Below are 8,543 nucleotides of genomic sequence, written 5' to 3'. Positions count from 1 at the left end.
AAAACTGACACCTTTTTTTACAAGGAGTCATGTTTGCATTGACCACAATACCTGCGGTCGGAATACAAAAAAACACAACTCTGATAATGTATGCACTGTCCTTGAAATTGATTGGTCCACACCCGAGAGCTTTTCATAGAGCCTAGTCTCACATGGTGTTTTGGCGTCATCTGGTCCAACACCATGTGAGACTAGGCTCTTGAGAAAAGTTGTCTCGGGTGTGGACCAATCAATTTCAAGGACAGTGCATACATTATCAGAGTTGTGTTTTTTGTTTGCATTCCGACCGCAGGTATTGTGGTCAATGCAAACATGACTCCTTGTAAAAAAAGGTGTCAGTTTTGTTGCCAGATAAAAGGGTAAAAAACTTTTATTCTGCTACTGGCAAATGAGGTTCCAATGGTATTAAACGCATATTGTTGAATAGCCAGAGATACACAGCTTCGGATTGTATCTACAAAAGAAGATTAATATGATTTTGAGTTGCCTCTTAATTGATATGATATTGTTCCTAATGGCCTGTCGGGTTAAAAGGTAATCAATTAAAACGAACGTGAGTGAATAGTTGGTCATTTCTGATATTCCCGATGTTACTTTAATCTCGTCGTAAAATTAAGCACTTAAACACTTAGGAAGTATAACAATATAGCAGTGCTATGAATGACGTCAATTAATAAAATCAACAGCCGTAATTTGTGCACTGCTGGATGATAGCGTCCCCAAGACATCGCCGTGGTATTTCGACGCGCCAATCCATCTCCTTGCGCGTGAACCAACCTCATCATCACTCCATTTCCACGGGGGTCATCTCTCGGGCAGGTTTTACGTCTTTCGCTGCCACTCTGTCATCGGGTGTGTACCATCGGTCATCATCCCTTCCGGCTATCTGTCGTGCCCAAGCCCCCCATTAACTTTTTTTTTCTCAAGTCAATATGACGTCTCTAAATTGTTACTCGATCCAATGTCACTCCTCTTGATGTCTGTGCTTCCAATTGTGTGCGGCGTCCTCGCCTATTTGCACGCTTTTTCGGTGTCCCGTTTTCTTTGTGAATGTTCCACGATTCAATTTGTAACCTTAAAAGGTGTTTTTTTTTGTTCGATTGGGGAAAATCAACCTTGAGTTTACAAAAACGTAGGTAGGCCTTCAGGTTGTTGTAAATTATCTTTTGCCATTGAAGACGTCACGATGACAGATTCTACATCAACCAGTAAATTATTTACAAACGGGAAAATTTGCGTTTACAGCAAAACAATATATAAAATAGTAAAAAAACTCGGATGTTTCAAGTGCTGGTTCTTGTGTTTCTGTCTCAGTCCATCTATTTTATTTTCGTATAGGTAATATATAGTGTATACTTCTATACTATATAGTGTATACTACTATACACTACGTTATATGTTTGTTTGTGATTTGCTTACTTTTCTTGTTCTTTGTACTCCTATCGTGTTTTTGTTGTCACGTTTTGACCCGCCGCTACTGAACATCTCGTGTAAAAGAGCTTTGTAGCTCATCGGATTCCTCCAGTATAAAATAAAAAGATTCTGATTCCCTTCCAAGAGAGGAGTGCCTATTCAGTTATTCATCACGCAAACGATTATTGAAATATACTTCTCGCGATTTTTTATTATCACTTGCGCATTGCCATATTGCAGGTCTTCTCACCTGGGGGTTCAATCGTGGCTTTCTGAATAAGGCAAAGCAGAATATTGATCAGAGTCGAAATATTTATATTGGAGGAATCCGATGGGCTATAAAGCTTTTTTTTCACAGATGGCCAGTAGGGCCGGGAATGGAGGTTCCATTCCCAGATCACACTCGCACACTTTGGCTTGGGGTAGGCGTAGGTGTTCTTGCATAGCATAGCATCTGTAGATATGGCTGGGCAGGCTTTCGTGAGACGGGACGGCTTGCTGAAGGAAGTGATCGGGGGAAGAGTATTTGGGAAAAGACCCAGAGGAAGGAAAAACGAAGGCGAGGCTAGGCGATGTTCAACAAGGAAGGGCTTGCGGAGGAGACATGAGCGCAGCGGAAGACAGGATTGTGGGGGAAAGGTACGGCCCTTCCTGCAGACAACGCTGAATGAGTGTAGAGTAGAACCCCTCTCAACGAGCACCCCTGTTAACGACTAATCACTTAACGACGGGCCTCCATCGAGCCCAATGTGTAGTGTATAGTGTAGTATAGTATTGTAATGCCTCCGTAGAGCCCAATGTGTAGTGTGTAGTGTAGTGTATGGTAGTGTAGTGTATAGTGTAGTGCCTCCATAGAGCCCAATGTGTAGTGTAGAGTGTAGTGTATGGTAGTGTAATATATAGTAGTGTAGTGTATAGTAATGTAGTGTACATTAGTGTATAGTAGTGTAGAGTATAGTGTAGTGTATAGTAGTGTAATGTATAGTAGTGTAGAGTATAGTGTAGTGTATAGTAGTGTAGAGTATAGTGTAGTGTATAGTGTATAATAGTGTATAGTGTAGTGTATAGTAGTGTAGAATATAGTGTAGTGTAGAGTATAGTGTAGTGTATAGTAGTGTAGAGTATAGTGTAGTGTATAATAGTGTATAGTGTAGTGTATAGTAGTGTAGAATATAGTGTAGTGTAGAGTATAGTGTAGTGTATAGTAGTGTAGAGTATAGTGTAGTGTATAGTGTAGTGTATAGTCGTGTAGTGCCTCCATAGAGCCCAATGTGTTCGCTTACCGACCATTCCCCTGTTAACGACGGGCTGTTAGTACAGTAAATATGAATACATTGATTAACCGTGTTTCTTTTAATAGTATGTGTTTATAATATTAGTATCTTTACGTATTCATCTCCAATGTATACATATAAAGTACGTTTTTGGGGTGGAAAGTAACTTTCGATGCCACTGGAACGACCGAAGCGTTTCACGTGTATTCCCTTTACTCGCTTAACGACCGAATCGCTGAACGGCCGGTTTCGTCGAACCAATGACCGTCGTGGACAGGAGGGATTCTACTGTGGTCGATATGGCTACATCACACTGCTCGCTACAACTGTAAACGAGGGTTAAAGAGGACTTTCAAACGAAAAAAAGTGTGCCGGTTCCGCACGTGAACGAACGCGTGGGTCACTGCCGTCACGTGCAAGAGGCCCCCTGACTTGAGCGTGGGCGCCAACATTCGAAACGTTGCCAGGTCGATACATATTTCACCACGGCACCTGAGCAGCGCGACGATGGGTGCCACTCGCTCGCAGCGATGGATACAAACATTCTTCTTAGGTTTTTTTCGGTAAAGTCACGTAGGTAAAAAATAAAAATTAATAAAAGTAAAATAAAAAAAATCACGACGTTTCGGAGGCAACACAAGCCTCCGTCTTCAGGTGGAACCGTCAGAGCACGTGATTTTTTATTTTATTTTTATTTTACTTTTATTAATTTTCATTTTTTACCTACGTGACTTTACCGAAAAAAAAACTAAGAATATGAATCCTTGCAGTCACGAAAGCTTCAAATCTAGGATACAAACATGTGGGATTGTTGGGCCGGCCGCGGGCTCTTTAAAATTAAGCCTTTGACGCGTTTGGCGGTCAGGGGGGGGGGGGGGCTCTGTGGGTTCTTTGCCCCCCCCCACTCCACCCACACCTCGTGCTGCGACGTCGAGTCTCGCGGAGTTTCCAATTGAGGTTCGCGAAGGCACAAGAAGGAAGGTGACGTTCAATTTTTGGGTGCGGGTCGTTCGCGGCCTTCGTTTATATATATTAAAAAAAAACGTGTTAGGAATATCTGACATTCGATTTGTCCTCGGCGGTTTTTTTTTGGGGGGTTGGGGGGGGGAAGTTTCAAATCATCGGTGGGCTTGACAGCTGCCGTCCAAAGGGATGGAGGGAGGGAGCACGCAATCCCTCTTTGAGAGAAATCTCATTGTCCTGAACTAATGCAGTCCCCCTCCCTACGTTTTGCATTCGAGAGCCAATAACCTGTGGGGGGCAGCCAGGAATACACGGGGTGGGGGGGGGGCTGGTTGCATATTGCGCACGCCCAGTGGAACAATTTGGAAGGTGTGGACGGCTCATTGCTTTCCAATGGCACTAAGCCCAAATGGATTTCAGCCTCCTGTCAGGCAGGCCGTGTCCTCTTTTTAAAGCGTGATTCCGTCAGCTGCTCTTGGCAAGGGCTGAATTGACAACTCGTTGGGCGGCAGGGGCATATTTTGTTGATATTTGTGCCTCCCACGGAGTAAACATTGAAAAGCAAAACCCAAATTAGCACCGTTTCATCTCAATTGATAGCAGTTTTCTTGTTTGTTCTCTACACCTACGAAATTGCAGGGAAATAATCTCCCTGTACTTACTCTCTGGTTCTTTCGGTAAAGTCACGTAGGTATAAAAAATATATATAAATAACGACGTTTCGATTGCAACACAAGGAATCATCATCCGGTGGGAAACCCTCAGCAATTTTTTTTTTTGCTGAAGTGGGAGAGAGATGCCGTGGTAAGAGGTTATATAGATACTCCCAGCACTTGTATTGGGCGTTTGGTGTATAAAAAAATACATTTGTAGAACTCGCACACACGCGGACTGCGCCAGGCAACGGTATCCAAGCACACTCCACAACCTGACCGCATCCCTCATTAATAATGTTTAATAATAATAATATCTCAAATTGTAACAGTGCGTCGACGTCGACGACCCACAGTATTCGCGGGCTCGCGTAGAGAGGGAAAGAAAGGGGGAGGATGAGTCATGGACAGGCGGAAAGGCGGCAGCAGCAGCAGCCACGCAGGCGAGCCGGCGCTGCCAGCAATTGTCCAAGCTCTGACGACCTCTACATATTGCAAGTGTTATCGGCCGATGGAGCTCCCGAGGAAACAAGCCAAGAAAACACTGCCTCAGTGGGAACGAGTAATTGACTGCAAGAGGGAAATTGCCTGCAACATTAAACTCTTTAAAGGATGTATTACGTTCTTTGGTTCTTTTCGGTTAAGTCACGTCTAAAAATAAAATAATAAATTTATTATTTTATTTTTAGACGTGACTTAACCGAAAAGAACCAAAGAATAATTCCTGCAGTCACGAAAGCTCCTAAATTAAGAATGTATTACGTTGTCCTTAATTTTCAAGCCACTGCTGCATTGTGGGTCATGCGCTGTTACGTTGACGATATTTCATTGTGTTCGTCAGCGCGGGTTATGGCTGAAGTCGGGAAGCATAGAAGTACAGTTCAATACTAGATGTTGCTGTACTACCGTTGGAGCAGCCTATAACAATCAGTGTTTGACGGTCACCCATCGAAGCACTATCCAGGATCATACCTGCTTAGCTTCCGCAAGATGACGAGGCCATGTGAATTCCAGAGGGGTGAAAATGTGGTTAAATCCTATTATTATTATTTTCAAATTGTTCCTTAATTGGTTGAAAATAAGGAGCCAAATATTTAACAAGTTATCTTGCATGCTGTGCCGTACCGCTACGATGGTGTTACAACGTATACATACATAAAACAATGGCACACATTCGTCAATAACACTTTGTGGTCTTGAAAATAAAAAAAGTATATAACAGGTGACGTTTCGAGTAATGACCCTTCATCATAGCACAGAGAGTGGCCACTCTACCTCTGGCCTCTCTCTAAGTGCTCTGAAGAAGGTCCATTGCCCAAAACGTCGCCGAAAACGCCAGAGTGGCCTAGGGTAAAATGTATTTTATCGGATCACTTACGGTTATTTCATTTATGTTAAACGTTCAAACTGACTTCCATTCACATGAATGCATGATGCATGAATTTTCTTTTGAAATGAATTTAGGACCTTTTTAAAAACAAGATTATACTGGTGAAACATTCGAACGTTCATCAATCGTAGTGTGTTGTCTCACTTTCATGAGGGGCTGTTGGTCGAGTTTTGTAAACGGCGGATCGGAGGTGACCCCCACAAGAAGAGGAATAAAAGAAGAAGCAATGCATAATGATAACAGATAAAATATTATTAACCTAAAGAATAAACAATTGCAATGCTGAATGCCAGTGTAAAACTAAATGGCATAACCTCATTTGTGTCCCGACTTTTGGGCCCACCCTGTACGCTTTTTCCTTTTAAGTCCATGAAATACAAAGACAAAGATCCCACTGGGCCACCGCTCATCCAATACAGGCCTGTTCAGTACGTAAATAAATATAAAGTCCGCAAGCACATGCGGACATTAATCTACAATGCCACAAAGACAACAAAACTACTCCACGTGTAGCTTTAACAGACTGTTGGGGCAAGTGCTGTTCGCGAGCACCTTTAAAGGCCGGCACGGCACACGAGGGGGTGGGTGGCCAGCACCAAGCCCGGCCGCCTTTGTCTCCCCAGTGGTGATATTTTACACACCGCACCAGATACTCATTTGAGGCTGAGTCGACCTCGGAGAAGAGGCCCAGGACCGGTTCAGATATTTGTCAGCGGTGTTGGCCGCGAGCGTGGAACCGAACTCGTGTCGCGTGTCCCGCTAACCGCTACATCACCGCTCGCCACGCACACGCGGTGATGTTCGTGACGAACGTGTTGAGATTCGATTTTGGAGAGGGGTAGCGGTGCTCGCTGACCACCGCCAAGCCCGGCGCGGTCAAGGAGCCGCATCACCACCGCGGAGCGTGCGTGATTCACACGCGTGGCGACGCGACAAATGCGTTAACATTAAAATGCTCAATCAAGCCTTCGTTTGTGGGGTGCATCCAACCAACCCGTGGCGTCACAGGGGGTTGTTGCCAAGTTACACCCCCACCCCCCCCCGTCCATGTGTCATTTGTGTTGTTGATTTTTCTAAACCGTTCTCAATATAATGTGGTTATACAAAATTGTTCTCGCTGCTGATGGATGGGCGAGCATTTGAAGGAAACGCGAGCAAACACGCACGCGAGGCACACGTAATGGGTTGGGGGGGGGGGGCGGTGGCGCAGTGGTTAGCGCACTGCGCTACTGAACCCCCCCCCCACCTCCCTCTGCTCCGTGTTCGAATTACGCCCGCGGCCACCACCAGTGACGATTATCCGACCCAGTCGTGGGCCTCCCCTAGGTCGACTCAGCCTTACATCACCGTACCTGCTGAGATGTGTAAACATCGCCACTTAGGGAGACAAAGGCGGCCGGGCGTGGTGTTGGCCACTCACCGCCTCGTGTGTGCCGTGACGACCTTCATAGGTGCTACTCGCTAGCAGCACTTGCCCCAACAACCTGTCAAGGCTATACGGGGGTTCTTTGTGTGCCAGTGTTCGCGCCGGTGCAGGGCCCGGTCCATTTACAGATACTCCACTCATGTCTAATGGCGTTTTTGTTCAACTTTTTGCCCAACAGGTGATTGATTTTTGTTCGCCACCCACGTCTTACGGAGGGACATAGAGATTTTGGTGGGAGACATTTGCAGAGGCTTGGCATTACAATGTTGTATTTTCTATAACGTATTGCTGTTATTTCTCTGGAGTATCTATTAATGGATCACGCTGCATTCGCTATCACGCTGTTAGAATTTGAATGGCTCACCCTGGATAGTAGCTCTCACGATGTTAGCAATTCCAGACGTCTATAACATACAATGCATTTATTTACGAATTGTATACGTCACAGCCCTTTGTCAAGTCAATCCACTGCTAGATGAAGGCCTCTCTTCTCTCTTGTTGGGCATGGGGGGGGGGGGGGGGTCGCTTGACTATACTTCCCCGCGATTATCAGTGCGGGTTATTGAAAGTGGGGTGGGGCAGGATTCGTTCAGGTATCAGTCACCAGCGGTGGTGACCGTGGCCGGGAATCGAACCGAGGTCACTGAGGTCACTGGGTCCCGTGGGTGCGCCGTGCTCACCGCTGCGCCGATGGTCAAACCCCAACCCAATTTCACGTTTACATCTTCTTGGTTCTTTCGGTAAAGTCACGTAGAAGGGAAATAATAAAATAATAAAAATAAAACATAATAAAATAATTTTCATGACGTTTCGGCCACAACGCAAGCAGCCGTCATCAGGTGAAGAACAGGTCTGTCAGACGCTGTCTTTCTGACAGACCTTAGGACGGCTGCTTGCGTTGTGGCCGAAACGTCGTGAGAATTATTTTATTATATTTCATTTTTATTCTTTTGTTATTTCCCTTCTACGTGACTTTACCGAAAGAACCAAGAAGATGAATCCCTGCAGTCACGAAAGCTTTAAATCGAAATTTCACGTTTACACTTCAGCCGATAAACAATGCGCGTCGTCTGGGCGAGGCTCATTGATTCTCAAGACTCTTTGGGGAAGGGTCCCTCTGCATTGGGGTGTTTGGCAAACTCCGAGTGAAGTTTCAGCCACTCTTTACACAACACAATTGTTTTTTTCGCCACGAGTGAACCACACAACACCTTTGCTGATCTCGTCAGAGAACATAAACCATCATCGCGCGAACAAATACGGAGGTTACCGCATCGCCCGGCGCTTTCAGATGCGCTTCTGCGGCCGTCTGGAACGCTCTTGCTTCCGATATTAGAAAGCCACTGGAGCTATGCACTTTTAATGAATTTAAATTGACACTCGTTTCTTTAGGACTGCTTTTTGTGCTGTTTGTCCCCCTCCCC

The sequence above is a fragment of the Lampetra fluviatilis genome, chromosome 50 (genome assembly GCF_964198595.1).
Source record: "Lampetra fluviatilis chromosome 50, kcLamFluv1.1, whole genome shotgun sequence".
Lineage (NCBI taxonomy): Eukaryota > Metazoa > Chordata > Hyperoartia > Petromyzontiformes > Petromyzontidae > Lampetra > Lampetra fluviatilis.
Note: the sequence above shows the minus strand (reverse complement) of the source record.